General features: G+C 39.0%; 1 long non-coding RNA gene across 1 annotated transcript; it reads right to left on the bottom strand.

The window, feature by feature from the left end:
• Positions 1 to 1,010: 1,010 nt before the first annotated feature.
• On the bottom strand, positions 1,011 to 26,207 carry LOC103879795. Its single transcript, XR_002518749.2, has 3 exons — positions 25,972 to 26,207; positions 1,328 to 1,451; positions 1,011 to 1,104 (listed from the first exon to the last, which is right to left on the bottom strand). It is a non-coding gene; the product is annotated as an uncharacterized LOC103879795 (long non-coding RNA).
• Positions 26,208 to 27,228: the final 1,021 nt, after the last annotated feature.

Below are 27,228 nucleotides of genomic sequence, written 5' to 3'. Positions count from 1 at the left end.
GCTGGTCTCTAAAACCAATGGAATGGCCTCTCACAGCTCAGTTCAAGAGTTAATACCCTGAGGGGTTGAGTTGCTACAGTTTAAGACATGGTATACATTAAATAAACCTCATTATACTGACTCCATATCCCTCAAAAGCTAAAATATAAAGAATCAACAAACAAGGGGAAAAATTATGAGTGGACCCTCTCATCCTCATCCTTATTGACTCACGTGGAGGAATTTGTGCTTCCTGTACCCACAATTGGATGTCAGTCTTCCTATTCCATAATCCACTGTTAGAAACAGGGAACAAGAAGCAGGATAAACCTAGGATCATTTTCTTTTTTTTTTTTTTTGAGACAGAGTCTTGCTCTGTTGCCCAGGCTGGAGTGCAGTGGCACGATCTCGGCTCACTGCAAGCTCCGCCTCCCGGGTTCACGCCATTCTCCTGCCTCAGCCTCCCGTATAGCTGGGACTACAGGCACCCGCCACCATGCCCAGCTAGTTTTTTTGTGTTTTTAGTAGAGACAGGGTTTCACCGTGTTAGCCAGGATGGTCTCGATCTCCTGACCTCGTGATCCGCCCGCCTCGGCCTCCCAAAGTGCTGGGATTACAGGTGTGAGCCACCACGCCTGGCCAAGGATCATTTTCAAAGCTAAAATGATTGTGTGTTCTTCTTCTATTAACCTTATTTAATGCTTTAGTACAAATGTGTGGCTGTTTGCATATAACCCATGAGCACATGTCTGCACACGCATATGTAAAATATAATCAACATCCTAGATTTTAGGCTCTGTAGATAATGCCTGCAGCTCAGTAAACTGTCTCTTAACCACCTATAAACTATAACTGTGTTTTCACAGGGCAGCCCCTTAGTAAGTGTTTGTTGAAGTAAATTTCCCTTTTCCTAAACCGAACATCTTCCTAGTTGGACATTGGGCTTCCAGGTGAGAGAGAAAGAAGAAAGCAAAGAGAAGCTAGGCCTCTTACAGCTCAGTAGAGGCTGCACATGACACATGGGCGCCTCTCTAGGGTTCTCGATTTTCCACTCTTTTCCTCAGTGATTCTTTCCAACAAACAGTACACTCTTCTTAGTGGTGCTTCCTCAATTGAGCTGCCTATCTGTTACAAGTTTAAAAACAACAAAAGGTATCATTGGACTGACCATAAAATAGAATAGAAATCATTGAAATAACGTTCAGTAATTCATGTGCAATTGAAGCAAAATAACCTCACCCCGGAAAAGAAGCAATACCAAAGACATTTGCACCTACATTATTTCACAACCATTTTTTTTTAATTATTTCACCAAAAGAAAGTAGTTTGTACATAAAATAATACTTACTCCATAAGAATTGTTGGATTTCTACACATCTAAGTCTCTAGCAGTCTCAGCCCATCATATTGTTTTGACATCTTCAATTCCAAAGGAGATTATTAGTGCATTTACCCCAAATCGTCCGGGCTACCTAGATTTTTAAAAACACACATGACCTTGTGATTTCCTTCCTTACAGCATTTTGTCCTGTCTCTTAGATACTCCTTGCTGATTTTGACAACTTGATTTGGAAATAAAAGCACCACTAGTAATTGCACATCACAGTTAATTCCCAGAATTTTCAAATACACTGTCAGATCAGGCACGATATGGCGGAAAATATTGCCGTTTGTTGCGCTAAACTTACGATGTTGCAAAAGTTGGATTCTTGCCCCCCATTTTGGCCACCAAAGAAAGGGTGATGACAATCACCTAAAATATCTAAAAATGATAGGGGAATCTGAAAGAGAAGTACAGATATAATCTGTTACCAGTGTGAAACAGGTCCTCCTTAGACAGACATCATGCTATACAGAGAGGCTTGACAAGCAGAAAGTAGGACACACTGAACAATGAAATCACTCGGTCAGGAAATGTCAGGTGGTATGTGGGAAAGTTTATATGCTACAGTGAGCAGGTGATGGTGTGTCTGACACATTTAAAGTATATATTTAAGATTGAGGAACACTTTGATCATACACTGAAATGTCAGCTGTGTACAGTTCTTCCTAACCTTTTAAAAATGTAGGTATAGAGGTCTTAAATTCTCCCTAGTGCAATAGAAATCGGAGTTGTAATTTTGCCTTGTCTGGAAATAATAAAAGTTTAATACACTAGGGGTTCCTTGCTCTAGCTTCTTTTATCTTTAATATAAAAAAAAAAAGAACTTGGGGTAGAAAGTTACAATTTTAGGGAAAAGTAATCTAGATTCATTCTTTCATTAGGTATACATGATTCTAAACTATTAAATGGTGAAGAAATGGTCATTTCTTCTTTATATTCAGCTTTCCTTCTATTAAGGAAATAACACTGGCAGAATGAAACACACATACACACACACACACATAAAAGAAAGAGAAGTAGAAAAAGGAAAGAAAAGAACAGTAGAGCACTCTTCAGCCATGTGAGTATTTTTTTTTTTTTTTTGGAAGCAAATGTAATCAAATTTCCATGTTGGGCTGACATAAATGCGTCTTAGCTTGCCAGAGAGAAAGTAGGTAGTTGTATTAAGATATTAAAATACAGTGTTAAAACTTTCCATTAACTCAATAGAAGAATATTAATGACCCTTTTTTAAATGACCAAAACTAGGTAAGGCTACCAAAAAGTAATTTGATCCGTAAGTCTATAAGTTCTCACCCAGCACAGTGGCTCACGCCTGTAATCCCAGCACTTTGGGAGGCCGAGGCAGGTGGGTCACTAGGAGTTCAAGACCAGCCTGACCAACATGGAGAAACCCCGTCTCTACTAAAAATACAAAATGAGCCGGGTGTAGTGGTGCATGCCTGTAATCCCAGCTACTTGGGAGGCTGAGGCAGGAGAATCACTTGAACCCAGAAGGCAGAGGTTGTGGTGAGCCGAGATCGTGCCATTGCACTCCAGCCTGGGCAACAAAAGTGAAACTCCGTCTCCAAAAAATAAAAAAATTAAAAAATATATAAGTTCTCTTTACTCATATTCACGTATGAAAGATGTTGTCCTTTGGAACCCTATTTTAATCTTTCTATTCATCCCTCCCCTTCATACAGTCAGCCTGCTTCTCCACTACAGTCCCCAACAGGTCCCATTCTTTTCTCTCTCTGCTCTCCGTACATTAAACATGCATTGCCCACACATCCTACCTGTGAAAAAGGCCAGCGGACGGGCTGCCTACAACTGGTACCTCTTCTTTTGGAAAGGATGATTAGAAACTATCACTGAATGAGTTCAGAAGGGGTGCGGGCAGCGAGGTGCTGTGGAAGTTTCAGGTGGGTTCAGCCCCCAGCAGCACTTTCTAGGTAAAGGTAAAGAAGTGCTGGTCTCACTGCAGGACGGCCTCTTCACAGGGTCTTGAGACTTCACGTGCTCCACTGATTTCTCCCTGTGTGCCCTTCTGCCTCTGTCTATCCCCTTTTCCTCCCCTCCCACGCAAGTTTCCCTTTTTCCTTCCCTGGCTCTCGAGGGAGGAGGGATCCGTCGGCCTTCCAGCCCTCTGCCATTCTCCCTGAGTTTCCACAGGGTTTGGAAGTTGCCTGAGGCCTCCGGGCACAATATTAGGTCAGAGGGGAATTCACATGTTTACTTTTATCCCCACTGACATCAAATATAAAGGAAAAGTCAAAGAGCTGCAGCAATAGACTGTGAGCTAAAACTGCAAAATAAATAAATAAATAAAATAAAAATAAAAAGTATGTTTGCACCACAGGAAGAAAGATTTGCATTAGCTATTAGAAAAAAATGCTTGCGTGAACCAACACCAAAGAAGGTTGTGGGGGCTCCATTATAGAGTGATTTTAAAGAAGAAGGAGAAGTTTAGACTGCAATCAGTCTCAATTTAAGCACTTAAAAGCAGGGGGCTAGTCTGGATGACTTTTGACATCTCCTCTCCTTAGTATTCTATTTTTAGGAGCCATCAATCAATGCCTCACAGAAAAACATGAAACGCTCATATCTAGAGTCCTCACAGTTCACTGTAAAATTTGTCCAAGTTGTCAAAAATACATCATGGAGTGTGTTGAAACTAACGCTTTAAACCAGCAAAATAGTAGTTTGTATTTACGGCAACAATGTTTCTATCAATATAAAATTCTTGCACTCTAGCCCCTACATACGCCAGTTATAATCATGGAAACATAGATTGCCTTTAAAGTAAAAAAAGTAAATATATTTCTGTATTTTATATATACACACGTATATATACTTTCCATATTCTCTCATATATACATAATAAAAATATATACATATATCGTATATTATAAAATATAGACATATATTACTTAAAAACATATACAAATATATACTTTCCATATATTATATTTCATTAATTGTCAACCAGAGACCACAGTTGAGAATAAAAGGAGGTATGGTTGCCAAGCATCCCTCATTCCATAATCTTCACAACAGTCCCTGAAAGGTGCCGTTTTAGCAAAGCAGCTGTTACAGTCCTGCTGCTCCAGCCCTCTGAATATCCACCACTGGGTCCTGTTACAGAGTCTTGGGGTGATTCCAAGAGTTTGTATTTCGAGTGAATATAGAGTTTATGGCACACCAAATAGGGGTATTTCTCCCTCCTCTTGTAGATGACAGGGTGCCCAAACTATCCCCACTGTGTAAGCAACAGATCATTTGTTTCTTGCCTGAAAATTATGAGTCACAGAACCGGCAGAGCACATGCTCCAATCTAGATGCATCGGGGAGAGAGGGCAGGGTTCGGGAAGTTGGAGAGTAGAGAGCAAGTGCTTAATTTAGGCAAAGAAAACCTAGAAAAGGCAGAGAGGCTCAAAGGCCTCAAAAGTAGCTCCCAAGAGAGCTGAATAATATAAGACCCCAGGAGCAAGGGGCTTGGCCTCTCAGTGTTAGAAAAGTAAACGCCGCCCAGGAGAGAGGGGACAAACATCTCATCACCAGCGAAATAGGGCTGATCACACAGAGGCAGAGCAAATGTAGCCAGCCCAGAAGAGAACAGGCACTCACTGTATTGAGGCGCAAATACATTTATTTTTGTTTTTCTCCCCTCTTCATCCCAATCAAATGCCTGTGACAAAGAAGAGAATTCCACATCACCGCCTTCCAACAGCTGTCAGCAGGATCCACAAATCTGACCTCTGCAGAGAAAGGATGAAAGCTTTGAGTTTAAAGTTTTTAAAGGAATGAATGTAAATGTTCATGGCCAAGATACACTGTATTTATTTATTTATTTTTACTTAATTGTTTTGAGACGTAGTTCACTCTGTCACCAGGTTGGAGTGCAGTGGCGCAATCATGGCTCACTGCAACCTCCTCCTTCCAGGTTCAAGCAATTCTCATGCCTCAGCTCCCGAGTAGCTGGGATTACAGGCGCCCACCACCATGACCAGCTAATTTTTGTATTTTCAGTAGAGATGGGTTTTTGCCATGTTGGCCAGCCTGGTCTCGAACTCCTGACCTGAGGTGATCCATCACCTTGGCCTCCCAAAGTGCCAGGATTACAGGTGTGAGCCACCGTGCCGGGCCGATACACTGTTTTTATATCTAAGAGTAACTGAAAAGTCAAGAAACTACACAGGGATATCTGAGAAGCACATTATCAAAGGCAAAAAGGGTTTCAACATAATGTGAGCAGATATGATGACCTGAACTGAGCAACCCCCAACCCTCTCCCCATCCATGATGAACAAGAAGAAGCATCATTAAAGAATGACTGTTTTCACCACCATTTATTCCTGACAGCAAGAGAATGCCTGGGCCCTGGCCACCTAATTCAATAGATTAGCCTATTGTGCTTACTTTAACAGGTGATATGAACTGAATGTGTGTGTCTTTCCAAAAGGCCTATGTTGAAGCTCTCCCCTCAATGTGATTTGGAAGTGGGGCCTTCAGAAAGGAATTCATTTCAGATAAGCTCATGAGGGTGGGGCCACCATGATGGGATTAATGTTCATGTAAAAAGAAGAAAAAACTAGAGTTTGCTCTCTCTCCCTCACATGAGGACACAGTGAGAATGTGGCCAGTCATCTAAAGCCACAAAGAGTGCCCTCATCAAAAACTGACCATGTTGGTGCCTTGATCTCCGACTTCCCAGCCTCTGAAACTTGTGAGAAATCAATTTCTGTGGGTTAAACCACCCAGCCTGTGGCTATTTTGTTAAAACAGCCTGAACTCACTAAGACAACAGGTCAACAGTTATTCTACTTTTGCGAAGCGCGTGCACCATAAATCAACAATTTGTTCCTCCCATTAACCCAGCCATTGAACTCCTACCTGGGAACTCAAGGTGCCAGGTAAATAAGATAAACAGAGTCTAGTGCTGCAAGCATACTTTTTCTGCTTTCCTTACCTCCTCAGTACTAGCTAAATCTTTTGTTAGTAGACTTTCTCCATGAGCTTCTGTCAATTGTTTTTCCTTTTTTTCTCCTCACAATTAGGCAAGTAGCTGCTCCTTAGAATCACAAAGCACTACAGATTTACAGCTTCCTCTATGATGAAGGTCAGAGGGATCTCTGGGTCTGACACCTAGTAAGCTGAACTTCCTGCACAGGCTTCAATCCTTGGCCACTGCAAGATCCTTTTCTACAGGTTCTTTAGACGTTGTTCTCAGTTTGGTTTATGTTTTAGGAACTTGTCTTGTCTTTTTTATACATTTAACATTTTTACTTTCCTCAAACTTCCTCAAGTCTTCCAGAGTCTCCTTACCTCTATAGGTTACCTTCCCCATTGTTTCCTGTAGATTCCAACACTTGCTTTTTTGTTTTCTTTGGAGCTGAAATTTTGAGTGAATTATACTTGACATTTAACATACGCACACAGTGAATATTCAGATTTCAAAGAATGCCTAGGAACAGACTACTCTGCCGTCTATTGTTTAGACAGGCACACATTCCCCATTATCTTCATTTCTCATTGTCAGCTGACTTGTCACTGAGTCACAGAATGAGTGCTACTTTGCTGGGGCAAAGGGAGGCTCACCAACCCATTTATCTATTCAAATTGGCACTCAATCACAACATGGTCTTTGTTCTCTAGGAAACTATAACCTAAATTCAGACTCTCTAAAGGCTGGAAGTAATGAGATTGGGCTGCTTCACATTATTTTACAAAGAAAGTCAGGTGAGAGATGAACTCATAAATCCATGGACCCTTGGAGACAAGTTTGGCAGGATGTAGAGCATGTTCCTAAGGGAAACCGAAGGTGCACTAAGCGAGAAGGGCAGGAGGGTGGTAAGCAGAGAGGAAAACAAAACCACTCCCAGGTAAAGGAGAAACTAAAGTTATATTCCTTCCTCACAAAACCAACAGGTATTTAGGGAAGCAGATCAAGAACTCAAATTAAATGGATGACTATTGGCCAATACAGACTTAATAGTCCTTCACCTTGAATAAATTTTAGACATGTTTCTTCCTGACTATAGAACCTAACCCTTCTTTTCTTAGATAATTTACTTTAGGAAACTTACAATTACAAATTCTTTCTCTGTCTCTGAAATCTTCTCCCAGGCTCCTGTCAGAATGTCTTTCTCAAGGACCTGGGAAACAGCCTTTTGAAATGTAAACATCAAGAAAGATAGCTTCCCTATCTCTACTATTAGCTACTCTAGTTTTAGTTCAATGGCATGACATGAAATCAATCAGAAAGAGAGAAAAAAGCAGGAGAAGGAAAAGAGGGGGAAAAGCAGGTTCCATGAGGACTGGGTCTTTGTCTTATGACCAGTGACAATGTGATCATTGACAAAGGCTAGAAAGATACTTGGAACACACTAGGTACACCCAAATAATGAAAGAAATAAAGTGAAGAAGAAAGGAAAAGAAAGAAAGGCAGAGAGGAGGAGGGAGAAAGAGTGAAAGGGAGAGAGAAGGATGGAGAGGCAAAGGGAGGGAGGGTGTGGGGGAGGGATAGAGGGACTGAGAAAATAAAGGAAGAACAAAAAGAAAAAGAGACTGTTTAGAGACCAGTTTCCCAAAGTTAGGGATTACACTCTGTATTTCTTGAAAGGCTTTTGAACAGGTTATGACATTTACCCCATAAGTATGCTGTCAGATTTTCTAGCATCTCTGCCACTTTATCCGAAGAGGTGGGAATGAAAAGCCATATTTACACTGAATTTGTATTGCAAACGTCATCACCTTTGCTCCCTCTTAGCACATTAAATTCTTTATCTTTAAAGCTTAACAATTGTTCCTTCTTCATGCTAAAGACAGAGTGAGTGCTGTCTTTCTGTTGAATTGCTTTTGACAGGTCAGCCCAGGGAAAATCCAAGTAGCATAAACAAGGGTGTCTATGGAAATACTTACAAAGTCAAGAAAATATGAGATAAAATTGCCTGTGCAAGTACTGGGCATCTGAATAAACATGAGTCTTGACTATCCTTCTGAGATGTATGCAAGGATCATTTTAGATGTTGCTACTTGACTGGCTACCAAAGCGGTGATTCATAGTGTGATATGAGTCCATGAGCCTTAAAGCACCTTTCTCTTAGTGTAGTGAAGAAAAGATGGTTCTAGAATTCAGGATGATTACAAAGGCCTGAGAGCAAGTTTGCATGATATCCATAAAGCGTATCACGAGGCTCCCCATTGAATATCAGTTAGTATGACTTTTCAGAGTCAGTGCACAATTGAATTCTGCATGGAGGCATGTTGCTGTGAGCACAGAATCAGATGTACATTGATGTGAAGTGCAAAGTATCAGCTCACCCACCAAAAGACCTAGTTACCACCCCACTTATTCAGCACAGTTGTAGCTTATGCAAAAATCTTACAAAGTCATCCAAGCATGTTTACCCACCAAAATAGGCCTGACAGCAAAGTCAAAGGTTAAAATGATGGGAAGGATGTGGATTTCAACGCACTGAGATAATATAATTTTTTTTTAAATGACCTGTGCACAGGAGTAGACATACTTTTTAGGTGGCACTCAACTATGGAAGTAGTATTCAACTTGGAAGTAGTTTCCCTTAGGCAAACACAATGTGATCTATATAATTCTACCTATTCTTACTTCAGAAAACAGAGGGACCTCAGGGCAAGGAGCCACCAAAAATGAAGACACTCCCTAGGTATCTGAGAGCTGGCAATCAAAAGCTGATGGAGAATGCTTCAGTATTTCAACTATACGCAAGAACTGATGAAGATGCCATAAAGTGCAACTTGGAGCAACTGCAGACCATGAAATCAAGTATTTTCTACAAATAACAATAAAGAAATGAAATATAGCATGCAGAAGGGTGTAGGAACATAAAACTGCATGGACAAAGAAGAGAATCCATGGATCATGCAGAAACAATATAAGAGACAAAAGTGGAACTCCTGCAGTCCCAGCTACTCAGAAGGCTGACGCAGGAGGATCGCTTGAGCCCAGGTGTTTGAGCCTGCAGCGAGCTATGTTCATACCACTGCACTCTAGCCTGGGTGACAGAGTAAAACTCTGTCTCTAAAAAAGAAAAAAAAAGTAGAACCCATAGGAAGCAGGACAAAGGAATAAAGGAATTCCCATATTATTATTTGTTGTTGTTGTTAAAAACATATTGAGTGAATGAAAGCAGACACACAGAAGCATATACTGGTTGATTCCATTTATTTATTTATTTATTTTTTTTTTTTTTTTTTTTTTTTTTTTTTTGAGACGGAGTCTCGCTCTGTCGCCCGGGCTGGAGTGCAGTGGCCGGATCTCAGCTCACTGCAAGCTCCGCCTCCCGGGTTCACGCCATTCTCCTGCCTCAGCCTCCCGAGTAGCTGGGACTACAGGCGCCCGCCACCTCGCCCGGCTAGTTTTTTGTATTTTTTAGTAGAGATGGGGTTTCACGGTGTTCGCCAGGATAGTCTCGATCTCCTGACCTCGTGATCCGCCCATCTCGGCCTCCCAAAGTGCTGGGATTACAGGCTTGAGCCACCGCGCCCGGCCGATTCCATTTATATGAATTTCATAAATCAACAAAGTCAATCTATGGTTGTAGAACTGAGAAAGTGTTTAGGTGTGGGAAGTGGGAGGAAGTGGCAGGAAAAGGGCATAAGACAGCTTATATGGTGATAAATTCTCTCCCTGTCTTCACTGGGTATGGTTTCTTGGGTGCATATATGCATGTAAAAACCATAGAGCTGTACACTTAAGATCTATGCCTTTGTAAAGAGATGGGGATACCTGATTTTGGTGGATCCTATGACCACTATCAGCCTTTGGTTAGGCTCAATCAAATGTCCTTATAGAATAATGTCTGCTGAGACATGTTCCTAACCAGTGACGCATACATTTCACTCCTGCTTCCTAGGAATTAAACAAAATGAAGTCATCCTTGAACATTTACTCTTGTCAGCCTCATTTGGTACTTAACACATTGTGAGTCTCCATAAATATTAAACAGGCACTCCCAGCTATAGCATTAAGTTAGATTCAAAAGCACATCAGGGAATGAAGAGTGTTCGCTAGGCACTGGTATTAGAATACCACTGGTATGTTAAACAAAGCTTATATTTAAGACATGTTTTGCAAAGTACTTTGGAAAATACAGAGTCAATTTTCTGCTCAGCTGTTTAAACACATCAAACTACACACAAACACACAGGAAGAGCCACCATTTCTAAAGCTTATTAGTACACGATCATCTCTCAATAACTCTGGCCTCTGGGTACTGTTCTTAAATCTCAGGGGATAGAAAGAAAGAATTCCAGCTTTCCAGTCTCACAGGCTTTAATTCTCCATCTGTTGCTTGATTAATGGAGTAGGTTTGGCACCACTCTGCCCTGCAGTCGGAGGTAAAGCACACTAATGATGACCAATAGGTAGAGGAGGAAAATTCAGAAGAGGAGAGTTCAAGATACTTAGATGAAGAGCTGAACATCATCCATCTCTTTTAACTCAAAGTAAGACTGCAGAGAGAAAAGATTTTGATTTCTCTCTCTGTTCACAGCTGAGAACTCATAGAAACTTTCTGGCTTTGATCCTTCATCTCGTACATTTGAGGAAAGAAAAATGAGACTTTGGAACGTGTATATCATGTAGGAATGTGGGGCACGTGTGTATGTGTGTGTATGCAAGCAGGCATGTGTGTGGGTCTAGGGGAGCTGGGGAAATACTCCCCTGTGTGTGTGGCTGGTTCTGAGCTATCCAGGGACTTTCACTGCCACTCTCCTTCTCTGCTTCATTCATTCTTAGTTGCTTGCTTTTGAGCCAACATCCTCAGTGACTACAATAAAAATAACCCAAAGTGACAGCTTGAGACCAGCAAGAAAGCTGGTCTGTGCCCATAAAAACAATTTATATTTCAGGCAAACTTGTCCCAGGGTACTTTTTGTCAGTTTTCTTTGTTCAAATCCCTGTTATTTTTGCTTGCAACCACTCATGTCGTAACCATATTTTAAAAATGAAATCTAAGATGAAATGTGTTTGGTGGGGGTAGGAAGAAGGAAAAGGATGTCAGGAGTAAAAGGAGCTTGACAAATGAGGCTTGAATTTTTTTTTCCAGTCCGTCAGAGCTTGCCCCTGCTGCTGATGTGGAGTATAATGTGTTGGCTGGTGTCTCTGTCTATTTTACCTACGTAAGTCTCTTAGATTGAATATCCGATGACCAACACATGGTGAGCAAGCTGAGTCTACACTGGGTTGTAGCTTTTCTTGCTGTGGCTGTAGCCAGGAAAATTTTATCTCCTTGGTATAGAGAACCTTTCTCTAGGGTTGTTCCAAGAAGGATGGCCAGTAAGCAGCAATCCTACTGATATATTTAGAATTAGTGCAGCATTAAGGAGACGCACCTTCACTAAGCTTGGGGCAAGACCATTTCCAGGGCCGCCACATCCTAATTCACGTGTAGTGTAACTGCCCAGTGGGTTCACCCTGCCTGCTGCCTAGGCAGAGCTAATTTCTCAAGCTAGGGGAATTGCAATAGAAAAAGTATAATTCACACAGAGTCAACTGTGTGGGAGACCAAAGTTTTATTAGTACTCAAATTATTTGAGTAATTATTTTATTATTACTCAAATTATTTGAGTAATTATTTTATTGTTACTCAAATTATTACCCGAGCATTTGGGGATCAGAGCTTTTAAGGACAACTTGGTGTGTAGGGGAAGCCAGTGAGCCTGCTGGGCTGATTGGTCAAGTCAGAGATGAAATCGTAGAAAGCGGAAGTTGTCTTCTGCTGAGTCAGTTCCTGGGTGGGAGCCACAAGATCAGATGAGCCAGTTTATCAATCTGGGTGGTGCCAGCTGATCCATCAAGTTCAGGGTCTGCAAAATATCTCAAGCACTGATCTTAGGAGCAGTTTCAGGAGGGTTAGAATCCTGTAGCCTCCAGCTACATGACTCCTAAACCATAATTTCTAATCTTGTGGCTAATTTGTCAGTCTTACAAAGGCATGCTGGTCTCCAGGCAAAGTTTGTTTTGGCAAAGGGTTATCTTTCTTTTAAATTATAAACTAAGTTCCTTCTAAAGTTAGTTCACCCTACACCCAAGAATGAACAAGAACAGTTTGGAGGTTATAAGTAAGATGGCCGGGTGCGGTAGCTCACGCCTGTAATCCCAGCACTTTGGGAGGCCAAGGCGGGTGGATCACCTGAGGTCAGGAGTTCAAGACCAGCCTGGCCAACATGATGAAACCCCCTCTCTACTAATAATACAAAAATTAGCTGGGTGTGGTGTTGTGTGCCTATAATCCCAGCTACTCAGTAGGCTGAGGCAAGAGAATCACTGGAACCTGGGAGGCGGAGTTTGCAGTGAGCCGAGATAGAGCCACTGCACTCCAGCTTGGGCGACAGAGCAAGACTCTGTATAAAAACAAAAACAAAAACAAAAAAATAAAACAGAAGCAAGATGGAGTTGGTTAGATCAGATCTCTTTCACCGTCTCAGTTATAATTTGCAATGGTCGTTTCCATAGCTTGATGACAAAGAAGATGAGGAAGGGAAATTATGTTAGTTTAGGTGCCAAATGGAGACGTGAAGCCATGCCAATGGACACTGATGTATTTATCTTTAGAAAATGAAGGGCAACAATGCACTAAGGGGATGAAATCCCAGCAAGCCATCCTGCTTCCAGTGAAATAAGTGTTTGTTTTTCCCCTTTGCCCTGGAGCAAAATGTGTATCAGTTCAGTTTGAATGGGCTCTTTAACATTCACCTGTTTCTCCACCACAATTGTTAAGGACAGCATGTGAAAGGGGGATGGGAAGAGGAAGCAGTGGCATCCAGATATATTTAAGCCTACATAAAATCAGTTTTCTAATCAGTAGGATTCTTCAAATTATCTATAATTGGGAAAGTTATTCCTTGCAAATCTTTCTTTTATTGGTAGAAATATGCTATGGATTAAAAAACATTTCGTAAGATCTAACTCCATATACAAAAAAGGTAAATAGGAAGGTATTAACTTATATTAGCTTGATTAGCATTTTCCTTTTCCCTCAAAATGGAATTTTTTTAAAAAGTCATGGTTTAGGTTGTGTGTGGGGGCTCATGCCTGTAATCCCAGCACTTTGGGCGGCTGAGGTAGGCAGATCACTTGAGGTCAGGAGTTCCAGACCAGCCCCTAGTCAATATGGTGAAGCCCTGTCTCTACTAAAAATACAAAAATTAGCCCGGCATGGTGGCAGGCACTGTAATCCCAGCTACTCAGGAGGCTGAAGCAGGAGAATCCCTGGAGCCCCAGAGGCAGAGGTTGTAGTGAGCTGAGATTGAAAGGAATGAGGCACATCCCCCATATATCTCCCAACTTCCTGAGCCCAGCACAAACACATTCCTCCATATTTCTCTCAAACTTCAGAAAAACACCACCTAGGAAATCCCTGATAAGGACACAGCGGGAACCAATAAAAAATGCTAAATGTGCTGTAACCGAGAGAATTACCTTGTTCCCCTGTAACTTTACATATCCTGTTTACATCGGGCTATAAAAAGCAAGCACTCGCATTGTTCGGGGCCCTCTTGTATGCTGTGGAAGGGAGGGACCAAGTTCGAACTTGCAGTAAAGATCCTTGCCGCTTGGCTTTGACTCTGGATTCTGGTGGTCTTCTTTGGGGAACAAATGGTCTGGGCATAACAAGATCGAGCCATTGCACTCCAGCTTGGGCAACAGAGTGAGAGTCCATCTCAAAAAAATAAAATAAAATAATAAATAAACAAAACTTCATGGTTTAAAATAGTTTTATCTTTAAGAGTAATCCCCTAACTTACTTAGGCAAGCTCTGTGCTAAGAGCTGTGTGAAGAAAACTTGATAGATCCACCTCTTTAGGAACATGTAATTTTACAAAGACACATTGAGTCTGATATAAAAATGATAAAAATAAAAGCACAAACTTTAAAGGTATAGGTGTATCGGGTCATTTAGTGAACAGGCCTACACACCTAAACAGAAGGCATCGACATATTGTACAGTAATGAAATAACTGATATCCAAAATGTCAATTTTGACTCTTCAAGGAAATGTTGAATTATTATGTTCAGGATATTTTGTTTAAGAAAGTAGAGACATGCATCATTTACAATAGAAAAATTTCATCACTGCAGAAAATGCTCCACCTAAGACTTTAATTTTTCAATGTTATAACACACATGTAAAAAACTGATTATATGCGGGACAAATGTACATGTATATTTAATTGCTTAAGTTTGGTGGGCCAGTGAGATGATTATAGCCATTAGGTATATCTCAAATCCATTGCTGACACCCTGTAGGCCTATCAAGTAAATGATCACCTGACTCTAATGCTTTGATGACTCCCTGCAGAGGAGGAAAACTACACAGATATAATAGTTAAGGTTTGATTTGCAAGTCTGAGAACTAAAAAGATGTCATTATCAACTGCTTTGAGTAATAGCAGTTGATAAGATTAATAGAGGCAAACAGAATATATTTAATAGGACATAGTATTCGGAAATAAGGGATGAGAGGGAGGGGAGAGGGGTCTCCTAGGCTTCTCTCTGGAGCAATCACGTGCATTTACTGGTAAGTAGCACCTTGAGGGAGAGCAGATTCCTGGCCAGGGCATGCTGGGGCACACAGTGGGGGGAGGGCATATGTTTCTTTTTAGATTTACTCAGTTTGTAATATTTTAGGAGTTATTAAGAAATTATTTTAGGCAGATAAAGAGGCAAAGGAGTCCTTGGGAAGTTTTTGCTTCTTTTAAAGCAGCCCCAGAAACGATTCTTGTGTGGAAGAAAGCCCAGGCTCTTAGAGCAGGGCAGGCAACCTTTGATATGCAAATACCAGCCATTAGAAACTGGCTCCACCCAAACATGGCGATTCCAGCCTTCTTCCTTGCCCACACATGTGCCTGGCAACATGGCTACCCCCACATATCTCCACCTGTGTAGAACATCATGGCGCCCTGCATTTGCATATTAAAAGGCTAGGGTGGGAGGGCCAGCTTTTTCTTGGGCTACCTAAAGGACACGCCTGGTCAACCAATCCCCTGAGCCCTATGCAATCAGACACCACCTCCTCCAGCCTCATATAAGCAGCCACTTTTCTTCTGAACATGGGGTTTCCTCTCTAGGCTCTAGAGCCCCCCTCCCACTGTCTCTGTATGGGGAGCTTCTTCCTTCTTTCTCGCGTATTAAACTCTGCTCCTTAAAACCACTCCACATGTGCCCCTGTGGTTGTACCCAATTGGACACAAGACTACGGACCCAGGTGTTCGTCGACTCATCGGAGACAGACGTGTCATTTATGCAGACTTCACGCATCCAGGCTGAGGTGTAAAGTCAGGAGCATCAGGAACTCAGAAGATAGATCTTGGCTGAAGATATACATTTAAGGATAATTATCACAGTATTGGCAGGGTAAGGGTAGAGAGAAAGAGAGAGGGAGTCCAGAAAGAAGACAGAGCATCATCATTTAAAGGTCCGACAGAGGATGCCAGTTATTTTGCCAAATAGTAAGAAGGAAGAGTAGAAAATAAATTTAGTATTTTGTCTCTGCTGATAAGATTTATACTATTCAATAACTAAAAAACACTTTAGAAGGAAGTGTTTTAGAAGGAAATGCAATGTAATGCAAATTTGAGTACAAAATACTAGAAGACATGAAGATACAGTAATCTGAGAAGATTTGGGAGAAAGCTGAAATTTGAAGTATGTGATGCAAGTGACTTAATGGAGGAAAAGTGGAGGAAAATCTAGAAGAGCAGAATGCCATGGCAAAGATCCAGTTCAACATCTTCATTTTAAAAACTTTTCTAACTCCCTATATTGTTCACCACAGCACTCTATATAAAATACCCTAAAAGACTTATCACATTTATTAAACTTGTTGATATGTCTGTCTCTCTTACTTTATGTGAGTTCCCATAGGCCATGAATCTTATCTTATACAACTCTAGGTCCCTCATTTAAAAGACAGTAAATCACAGATGGTCAAGGCTCATATATAGCCAGTATTCAGTAAATGTCAGCAGAGCAAAGATTGTATAAGTTAGCCTACATACTGGGTTAATTACAGCTGAGCATCTGACAAACAAATAATTGCTATGAGAAAGTGGTAGATCAGCCGAGGGGTTTAAATGAGAGTGCTTTTATGTGTATTGGCATACACAAACACAAGTTTCAGTGTTAGGCAGGGCAAGAATTACTCCTAGTTTATAGATAAAGAAATAGATGTGGATGTGGATGCTACCAAATCCACAAGTGAGTAAGTAGTAGAATTAGGCAGAACATTATCCAAGCTCTTCTGACTTTGAATTGGATCAAACTAAGGATAGCAGGCTTTGTGAACATTGATAAGAGGTCCCAGAACTGGAAACATTCACAGTTGTCAACGCATGAAAAAAAGATAAAAAAAAAAAAAAAACTCCTGCAGTATTAGCTATGAGAAGAAGGGCTTACACTGAAAAATGTGCAGTGTACATTGCTTGGTGTGGACAAAGAGAGAACAGCTGAAACTCTCTCCTGGACTATGTAATCACCAAGAAAATATGACATATTTGTTTGCTTCCCCAATTATTATACCGAGATATTCCCATGCAGCCCAACTTTCCTTGAGAAGTACATGCAGGCATACCTCATCTCATTGTGCTTCACTTTACTTCACTTCTCAGATATTGTGCTTTTTACAATTAAATTGAATTGACAGTTTGTGGCAACACTGTGTTGGGCAAGTCCATCAGCGCCGTACTGGGCAAGTCCATCAGCGCCGTTTTCCCAACAGCATGTACTCGCTTTGCGTCTCTGTGTCACACTTCGTTAATTCTCACGATATTTCAGACTTGGTCATTATTATTATGTCTGTGACCAATGATCTTTGATGTTACTATTATAATTGTTTTGGAATGTCACAAACCTTGTCCATACAAGATGGTAAACTTAATCAATAAGTGTGTGTGTTCTGACTGCTCTGCCGACCAGCCATTTCCTCATTTCTCTCCTCCTCCTTGGGCCTCCCTATTCCCTGAGACACAATAATATTAAAACTAGGCCAATTAGTAGCCCTACAATGGCCTCTAAGTGTTCAGGTGAAAGGAAGAGTGTCACATCTCTCACTTTAAATCAAAATCTAGAGTGATTAAACTTAGTAAGGAAAGCATGTCAAAAGCTAAGACAGGCCAAAAGCTAGGCCTCCTGTGCCAAACAGCCAGCCAAGTTGTGAATGCAAAGGAAAAGGTCTTGAAAAACAATTGAAAGTGCCACCCCAGTAAACACATACAAAAAGCAAAACAGCCTGATTGCCATATGGAGAATGCTTTAGTGGTCTGGATAGACAATAAAACAAGCCACAATATCCTCTTAAATTGAAGCCCAATCTAGAGCAAGGTTCTCAATACCTTCAGTTCTATAAAGGCTGAAAGGGGTGAGGAAGCTGCCAGAAAAAAAAATGCAAAGCTAACAAAGCTTGTTTCATGAGGATGAAGGAGAGAAGTCATCTTTATAACATGAAAGTACAAGGTGAAGCAGCAAGTGCTGATGTAAAAGATAGCAGCAAGTTATCCCCAGAAGATCTAGCTAAGATCACCGATGAAGGTGGCTACACTTAACAGATTTTCAGGGTAGGCAAAACAACCTTATATTGGAAGAAGATGCCATCTAGAAATTTCATAGCTAAAGAGAAATCAATGCCTGGTTTCTAAATTTCAAAGGACAGGCTGACTAGTTAGGGGATAATGTGGCTGGTGACCTTAATTTGAAGCCAGTGCTCGTTTAACATTTCAAAAATTCTAAGGTTCTTAAGAATGATGCTAAATCTACTTTGCCTATGCTTTATAAAGGGAACAACTACGTCTAGATGACAACACATCTGTTTACACAATGATTTACTGAAAATTTTATGCCCACTATTGAGATCTACTGTTTAGAAGAAAAGATTCCTTTCAAAACATTACTACTCATTAACAATGTAACTGGCCAAGAGCTCTGATGGAGATGTATAGGGAGATTAATGTTGTATTCATGCCTGCTAACACAACATCTATTCTTCAGCCATTGGATCAAGGAGTGATATCAACTTTCAAGTTTTATTGATTAAGAAATACATTTTGTAAGACTATAGCTGCCATAGGGAGTAATTCCTCTGATGGATATGGGCAAAGTAAATAGAAAACCATCTGGAGAGGATTTACCATTTTATATTCCATTAAGAACATTCACAATTCATGGGAGGAGGTAGCAGTGTCTTAAGATGGAATCTATGCCTCCTAATGAAGACGCTATGAACATTAAGATGATAACAAATTATTTTAGAATATTGCATAAATTAAGTTAATAAAGCAGTGGCAGGGTTGAGAGTATTGACTCCAATTTTGAAAGAGGTTCTACTATGGGTAAGATGTATCAAACAGCATCACATGCTGTTTTCTGTAGAAGATTTTCTATGGAAAAAAAGAGTCGAGTGATGTGGCAAACTTCACTGTTGTCTTATTTTAAGAAATTGCCACAGCAACTCCAAACTTTAGCAACCACCGCCAATTAGTCAGCAGCCATCAACATCTTGCCATTGAGGTGGCAAGATCTTCAAACAACAGAAAAATTACAACTAGCTGAAGGCTCAGATGATTATTAGCATTTTTTAGCAATAACATATTTTTAAATTGAGGTACATATATTGTATGTGAACACTTAATAAAGTATCATGTAAACATAATTTTTATATGTACTAGGAAACCAAAAATGTGTGACTCACTTTATTGCAATATTCACTTTATTGCAATGGTCTGGAACTGAATGTGCAATGTCTCCAAAGTATATCTACGTTGAGGTCTTACTATGAATATGATGCTATGATTCTTACCACAAAAACGAGAGGACACAGCTCTGATGAACAGTAGTTATATCAAAACATGTACACATAACTATGTTGCAAAGTAAAATAGAGTAAATTCTTAAAAAAATAGAAAAGTACCATAGGATTTTGAAGAAAAGAGAACATACCAAGTTGTAGAGAATGAAAAATGGTTCCATATAGGTAGGTGACAGTTAAAAGAAACTTTTAGAAATTATCTCTTAACTGTATATGATGTGTGATATATTTTCTAAGGTACTTTTTTTTTCACTTAGTTTGTCTGTTAACTAAGAGAGAATAAGGGCCATAGTAGAAATGGGATAAGAATAAGTTAACTCATGAAGGGAAAAAGCACAGGCATGATGATGCAAATTGTCCAGTTTCTTGGAATGCCGAGGGCATACAGAACAGTATTGGTAACTAAGACTATAACCTTAAAGCGCAATCCATAGTATAATAAGCTTTGACTGTCAACGTGAAGAATTGGTAGATGACTGCAAATTATGGAAGTCATTCCAGTAGGAAAATGACGTTTTCAATTATTTTGTTGCATTGAATTGACTCCAGGATTTTTCAACTTAAAGAAACCGGAAGTTCAATGATAGCAAATAGAATGTTCTTTGGATTTGGAAATTAAGTTTAGTGTATAGGGAAAATAATATAAATGTAGACTATACATGGGGGTACCAATGACAATTTCTGGATCGGCAACTGGAGATCATTTCTAGGCATCCACCATAAGTAGATAGTAAAACTGAGCAAATCCATCCCTATGGAGTAAAGGAGAAAGCAGGAAGTGTGTAAATAATCACAAGACACTTGTTGCCACTGAGTTTTATACTTTACAAAATATCTCATATATTTTATAGTGTTGAACCCTCACAATCGTGAGGCAGGCAGGAAAAACAGTCTTATTCCTATTTCAGAGATGAGAAATAGGATTAACATAGGTGGCCTCTTCAAAGTAACAAAAATAAATGCAATACAGTTAATTTTTTAAAAAAAGGTCATCTGGATTCAAATTCAAGATATCCAATAGAAAAATATAATGTTCAATTAATAGATGCCAAGTATATACTCAATAAATATTTTTGAATGAATGAAGGAAAGAATAATAAGAGTTATCATGAAGTAACAAAGCAAGCCAGATTAAAAGGAATTAGGGAGGGACTAATGATCACTACTATTAATAGATAACATCACTGAATGCTTATTCTATGCTAACCCCTGTTTTAGAAGCTTTACATGTAGGTTTTTGTTTTTGTTTTTGTTTTTACCTTCACAACAACCCTATGAGCTCAGCTATGGTTATTCCCTTTTTACAGTTAGAGACTGAGGTACACAAAGTAATTTATGAAAGTTGTCCTGCTAGTAAGTGGTGAGGCTGTTACACAGGCACCCTGTCGACAAAACTTAATAACCCTGCAGCTGGCTTTTATTTGCATGAAAACATGGGTAGACAGATAAAAAAGATATTAAAGATAGAGAAATACATTGATAAATGGGTAGATGATGTGATGGTTAATTTCATGTGTCAATAGTCCGTGCTACAGAGTGTCCACATTAAACATCATTTCTGGGTGTGTCTGTGAGGGTGTTCCTGGTTGAGATCAGCATTTTAATTGGTGACCTTCTTAACGTAGGTGGCCATCATCCAATTCACTGAGAACCTGAATAGAACAGAAAACTGAAGAAGGAAGGATTTGTGTTCTTTCTGCCTGACTGCCTGAGTTGGGCCATCTGTTTCTCCTGCCCTCGAACTGGCATTTACACCATCAGCTCTCCTGGTTCTCAGGCCTTCAGATTCTGACTGAAACACCACCACCAGCTTTCCTGGGTCTCCAGCTTGCAGAGGACAGGTCATGAGACTTCTCAGCCTCTATAATCATGTGAATAAATTCTTCATAATAAATTAATATATCTCTCTGTCTCTCTCTCTCTCTCTCTCTCACTGGTTTGGTTTCTCTAGAGAATCTTGCCTAATACTGATGGGTGGATGGATGAATGGATGGAAGGATGAATAGAGGGATGGATGGATGAATGGACAAAGGAATAAGTGAATGAATAAACAGTAGATGGGTTGATGAATAGATGGATAGATCAATGGATGGAAGGATTGATAAAAGGAGAAACAGAGGGATTATGAGACAGCAAGAGAGAGGGTGAGATAGTAGAGTGTCTGGTACTGAAAACTGTGATGCAGTGCTCTTGTCTGTTGCACAGAATCCTTCATACGTATTTTTCAAAGCACAGTACCATAGGCACTTGAATTAATTCTAATTCTTCATTACATACCATTTAATTTGTTTCTGATTCATACTAATACTCTCCACATCCTATTTCTCATTTAAAATGTAGGCTTTTTTATTTGAGGAATATTAAATTTCTTTCAAAAAGAGAAATTTTAATTGAAAAGAAAGGGAAAAATTGATGAGGTTTTATGAAACATCAATTCAGGCTTTTATTTCTAAAGTGTCTATAGATTTAGTAAAATCTTGACTAAAAGCTGTTAAATGTAGTCTTGTCAAAGGCTACTAAAATGACTTTATGTCTCACTTTATAACTTTTTTTTTCTAACAGTGATGTGGTACAAAACATTTAGCTTCATAGATCAAGATCTGAGAGTTACAATCACCTCCCTTTAAGTGTAACCAAAATGGTTCAGAATGGAAACGTGTTCATCTAAGAGAGGAATTCAAATGACATTTCAAATACACACACACACACACACACACACACACACACACACAGAGTCCAGTTTCCAAAGCAACTTAATGTTATATTGCTATTTCTCTCAGGGTGAATTTGATCAATCATTTGCATCTATTCTGGATGAAAAGGGACAGTTAGGAGGCAACATAATACATTGGGTTAAAAATAATCAAATTCCCTTGTACTTACATAACCTGCTGATTCCAAGGAGCTTTAAGTACCTTATAGATATTATCTCATTAATCCCTACAATATCAGTATGAGAGGGATGGCAAATAGTATGCTCTACTAGGTGCAGAAGAGATAGAGACAATGATTATGATAATACATTGTGTTTGTAGAACATCTTGTGCTGAGGTGTTCAGAACATTTCAGATGCTATCAAATGAATTGCTTGATCTTCCTAAGGGATTGATACTGGGCAAATATCAGCTTCTTTCAGATTAATGTGGAAAACTAAAGTATACACAGTGACATTCAATTTTACTGGTGGTGATACTGTTCAAAGGATATTTTTTCTTCTAACTATAAACTTGATGTTCTGAAAACTTGACCATTATTGTTTTTGCTTGATATTGAAAGTAGACAGTTGATTGATAGACAAAAGAGAGATGGTAGGTTGGTAAGTAGGGAAAGAGAGAAAGAGAGAGATGATAGACAGATAGCAAACCTCAAATTTCAGTCCTGGCCTAAACATGGTGATAGTTATCTCATAGTGCCATGCCTACAGACCCAGAGCTGCTAATGAAAGAAAAGGTAAAATCCCTACATTTAACACATTTTCTGAAATTCTAATGGACTTAATTTATAAAACCTAATCCAAAACCTTTTTGAAGTAGGCGTAGATGATAGAAATAGCAATGAATTTAAACTTTCAAATAATGTTCCTATCATAAAATAAATTTTTGAATGCTAAAAAGGCATAAGGCTCAAAGTACTGCAATGATTTTATTTAAGGGGACAAATAATTTTTTGAATGACTGCATGGGCTTCCTGGTGTAATAATTAAAGTTGGATTAAAAGCAACCTTTTACCGTAACCTGGTGGATTTTGCTGTTACTCTACACTGCTTTCACCGAATGAAGCTGATAAAAAGTAACTGTTGTCCTATAGCACAAAGAGACCTTGATAAGTAAGAGTTTGGTGCTTTGATGAAACATACAGCTGACCCCGTGACTGAGTAGAGAGGAGTAAAATCAGATGAGAGTAGTGGGACCTCTCAGGAACCAGGTTATAAAGGGCTTTGGAGGCCTTGAAAGGAAATGTATATATTTTTAAGTACAATGGAAACAATTGGAGGGCTTTGAGCAGAGCTTTGATGTGATCTGATTTGCATTTAAAAATCACTCCTAATGCTTTGAGGACTTGAATTGCGGGAACTCAAGACTGGCAACAGGGAGACCAGTTCAGAGGCTGTTGCAGTAGTCAGAAATGAGAGAATCTCTAGAAGATTTTAACCTGGAGATTAAAGAGAATTTAAAATGTTATGCAACTGCATGATTTTATTAACCTGGAGATCTCATTCTGTAACTATGGTAGACCCCAGTGGTCATAAATTAAATGACATAACATTTAATTTGCTACAATTGCAAATATTTTTAAGAAGCCACAAGAAAAAGTTATAAACATCAACTTTGTTATAATGGCTAGAGAAATAAAAAAAGTTGAGTTTCTTCCTTTCTTATTATTTCCGTTCTTTGCTGAAACAGTTGAAACCTGCTTCAGTGTGATTTGCTTCATACACAACACAAAATCAATCATAACCAAAAACTTGCAACAGTAGCTGATTTATCTTAACTTCCCTGGACCATAACAAAAGCAAAAACACATCAAAGATAGATAAATGACAAGAAAGAAATAGGCAATACCCAATTATAAGTTATTTCCTTGCTTTATCAAATAAAGATAGAACCATTGAGTCTGTTGTTTTGGTGTTCACATCATTTAGTGTGCTTTTCTCACTAGCTATTGGTTAATTTTAGCTTTTGAATTGGAGAATGAAAAGCATTTCTGCTTTATGCTCAATACTCTTTACAAGTAGAGGTATACACAAGAAATCAGAAAGCTATTGTTATATTTTTGACACCGAGGCTGGCTTTCCAGCTTAGACCAAGTTATCTGTTAGCCTGTACACGGTTCATAGCACACCCCCAACCCTCAACTTCACTAACCTTTAAAGCAACTAAGTTATCTCCAGTAGAACATGTTGTACATAAGTGTGTTGAAATGTATGTAATAGCCTGTACATGGTTCATACCACACCCCCAACCCTCAACTTAATTAACCTTTAAAGCGACTAAGTTATCTCCAGTAGAACATGTTGTACATAAGTGTGTTGAAATGCATGTAATTAATGTCATTATTTCATTACAGTATTATTCTCCATTTTATTACAGACAGTAGTTAGTATAGTTAAAGCAAAATTAAGAAGAATGTCTTAGTCTTCTTAGAAGTTAGAAATTCTAATGATCTAAAGTTAGAAAATTTAAAACATGACTAAATAAAATAGAAAAGTTCTGTTATAGTACAAGTGTCAAAGTAAAGTTTGCTAAAATAAATAAATAACATGGCTTAAAATCTGTAGTATCAATTGCAACATCCCGCATAGCATCAGATTTGCGAAGTACAAGTTTAATATCTAAAGTATCCTATATTAAAATAAAGCCACATTTATTTGATTATCAAAAAGGTAATCCAGATAACTTTAATTTAAAGAAAAGAGTGCTCTCATTTTCAAATACATTTCTGTGCACCATTCATTTTCTAACTGTATAACCCTAGTGTATCACAGACGTAATCCCTCAAGACAGAGCAGGTCCTTTCCTAGAACTGCAGAGGAAGAGTTTACAATGCTCTGTATTAAAAGCTACAGAATAAAGCAAGGGAAGAGGGAGGGTTTTTTAAAAAATACACGAACATCACCCTTCTTTCCTTAATGTATTTTCCCGTGCTGCTGAACAATCTATTACTCAGCATTAGGAAGGCTTTGCCTCAGCAGGAGGTGTCAAGTGGCTTATGGATTTGAATGTCGAGGCAATCTGTAAGCAGTTAGGGGGAAAAAAACTACAACTCTAGATTGGTTAATGCTTTCTCTTTGGCTTGCCAAATATGCATTTTATTTACAATCTAATGAATTATTTACTTTGGTTGAAATAATCCATTCTTATTAAGGCACATCTGGTGATAATTATGAAATGTGTAAACAATGAAAACATGTATTTTCCAACCAGTAAGCAGAAATTCATCAATATTGGTAACAGCCAAGTTGAAACTGCATCCCCTTCTCTTTATCCATAATTGGAATACCTAAAACACATCTTATTATCATGACACATAATTAATATACAGAAGAAAGGGTCTCTTAATAGTCATATTTAACTCACCATTCTTATTAAAATCTAATTAAAGCTTCCCCAATGGAGAACAGTCTGGATTTAGTGAGTAGGTTTATATAACCATTGAACTCTCATTATTACTAATGGGCGAAACAAAATATTTTGGAGATACCAGATGATTTAAGCTTATATCTAGACACCAATTATATATTATGTATAAAATTTCTTTAAAAGGAAAAAGTGACAAATAGTTTTACAGAGAAAAGTATACTTATTTCTTACACAAAGCTTTTATTATTTTGGTAATATATTTTTTCCATTGGTCTTGAGTATAATTTTTTAAACTATGAGAGACTAGCACTGAGACATTGAAGGAATAGCAGGAGCAAAACATCTATTTTCCCCTAAAGAATAAAATAAAAAAATTTAAGTGGATCTTATATTTTTTTGTTATAGCCTGATGTTGATTTTTACTAGAAATAAATTTAAGTTTTTTAATCAACCATCAGAGCATAAATCAGTTGTCCTTTTTATGTTCCCATGGGACCTACACTTATTAATGCCAGCAGCAAATGTTAACATTGTATGCTTACCATGTGCCTTGCCCTGTGCCAGGAGCTAAAAACCCAAAACAGCAAAACCAGATGAGGGTGCTGTCTTGCTGCAACTGAAGGTCTAGAGGCATTGCTGTTACTAATCCCTAGTAGGTATTCTGAGGGTTTCGGCTACCTGCTTACAATAGTATGGGGGTTACCTCACACCAGAAGACTTTGCTGGGGAGTCGGTATGACTATGTCCCGTCCTTGGCACACCTTGCTTTATTCATCCTTGTTTCTGAAGCTCAAACAAAATGCAGAGCTTGTCGTGGAGGAATGAACCTAGTTGGGTTCAAACGTGGTCTTCACTATGTCAGTTTCCTCAGTACAGGAGCCAGTGCTGACCACCTCTTACCCCTTGGTGTGCTCAAGCCCTCTGCTCAGAGTTCTGTTAGAGCACTGGTCCAACTGTGCTGCAATCATCAGTTCATATCAATGTTTAATTCTTAAGAAGGTGTGAGGTCACATGCCCCGAGAGTGATAAACCAGAAACCCCGAGGTCCTGCATTGTGAGACATTTGTGTTAGTTTGGTTTGTTTTCAAAAGAAAGTATGACTTTTCAAAGTTGAAAAATCATTGCTATAGAGAGAGAGAATATACAGAGAGGAACATATATATACACACACATATATATAGAGAGAGAGAGGAATATATAAATACATATATATAGAATCACATGTAGGAATATATACCTATAGGAATATATATATATATTCTTTATATATATAATATATGTGTGTGTGTGTATATATATCTTCTTTTCTCCTTTCACTAGTTCGTCTATGAACACCTCTCAGCCCCCTAGCCAGCATCTTCTTCAACTCCTCTTCTCCAGACCTAGCATCTTGCCTCACACATCAACTGGCTCTGTACAGCCATCCGTCTGCCTCTCTGCCTATCTTTACTCTTCTAAGTCATAAAGTTTCACAGGAATGTGGCAGGAACCCCACTGCTAACTGTTCAGACACCTTGTCTCTCGTCTCAGTGGAGATCATAAGGCTTATTTCAATGTATCTCCAGCAATTGTCTACCCAACAGCAATTTCTCTGCGTTTCTGAAATGTAAAAGATGTCTGTACTGCTACTGCTGATGTAGTATTCCAGAAGAATGTGGACTTTTGCAGACATAAGATACCCTTACCATCTACCATATATTTGATTAATTTTTCCTTTATCTTGGGAAAAAAAGATTAAAATTATATTGTTCTCAAGTAAGTGACACTACGATGTTTATGAATCTTTGCAGAACAAATTTCATTCTATCATGACATCATACCAAACATGGAAATTTGAGAAGTTCCCCCAAAGTCTGATAAAGTTTTATCAATTTTTTTTTTTTTTTTTTCTTTTGAGACAAGGTATCGCTGTGTTGTCCAGGCTGGAGTACAGTGGCCCAGTCTCACTGCCTCACTGTAA

This window comes from Papio anubis, chromosome 19, assembly GCF_008728515.1.
Source record: "Papio anubis isolate 15944 chromosome 19, Panubis1.0, whole genome shotgun sequence".
Lineage (NCBI taxonomy): Eukaryota > Metazoa > Chordata > Mammalia > Primates > Cercopithecidae > Papio > Papio anubis.
The sequence above is the reverse complement of the archived record's forward strand: the minus strand, read 5'-3'. Positions and strand labels throughout refer to the sequence as shown.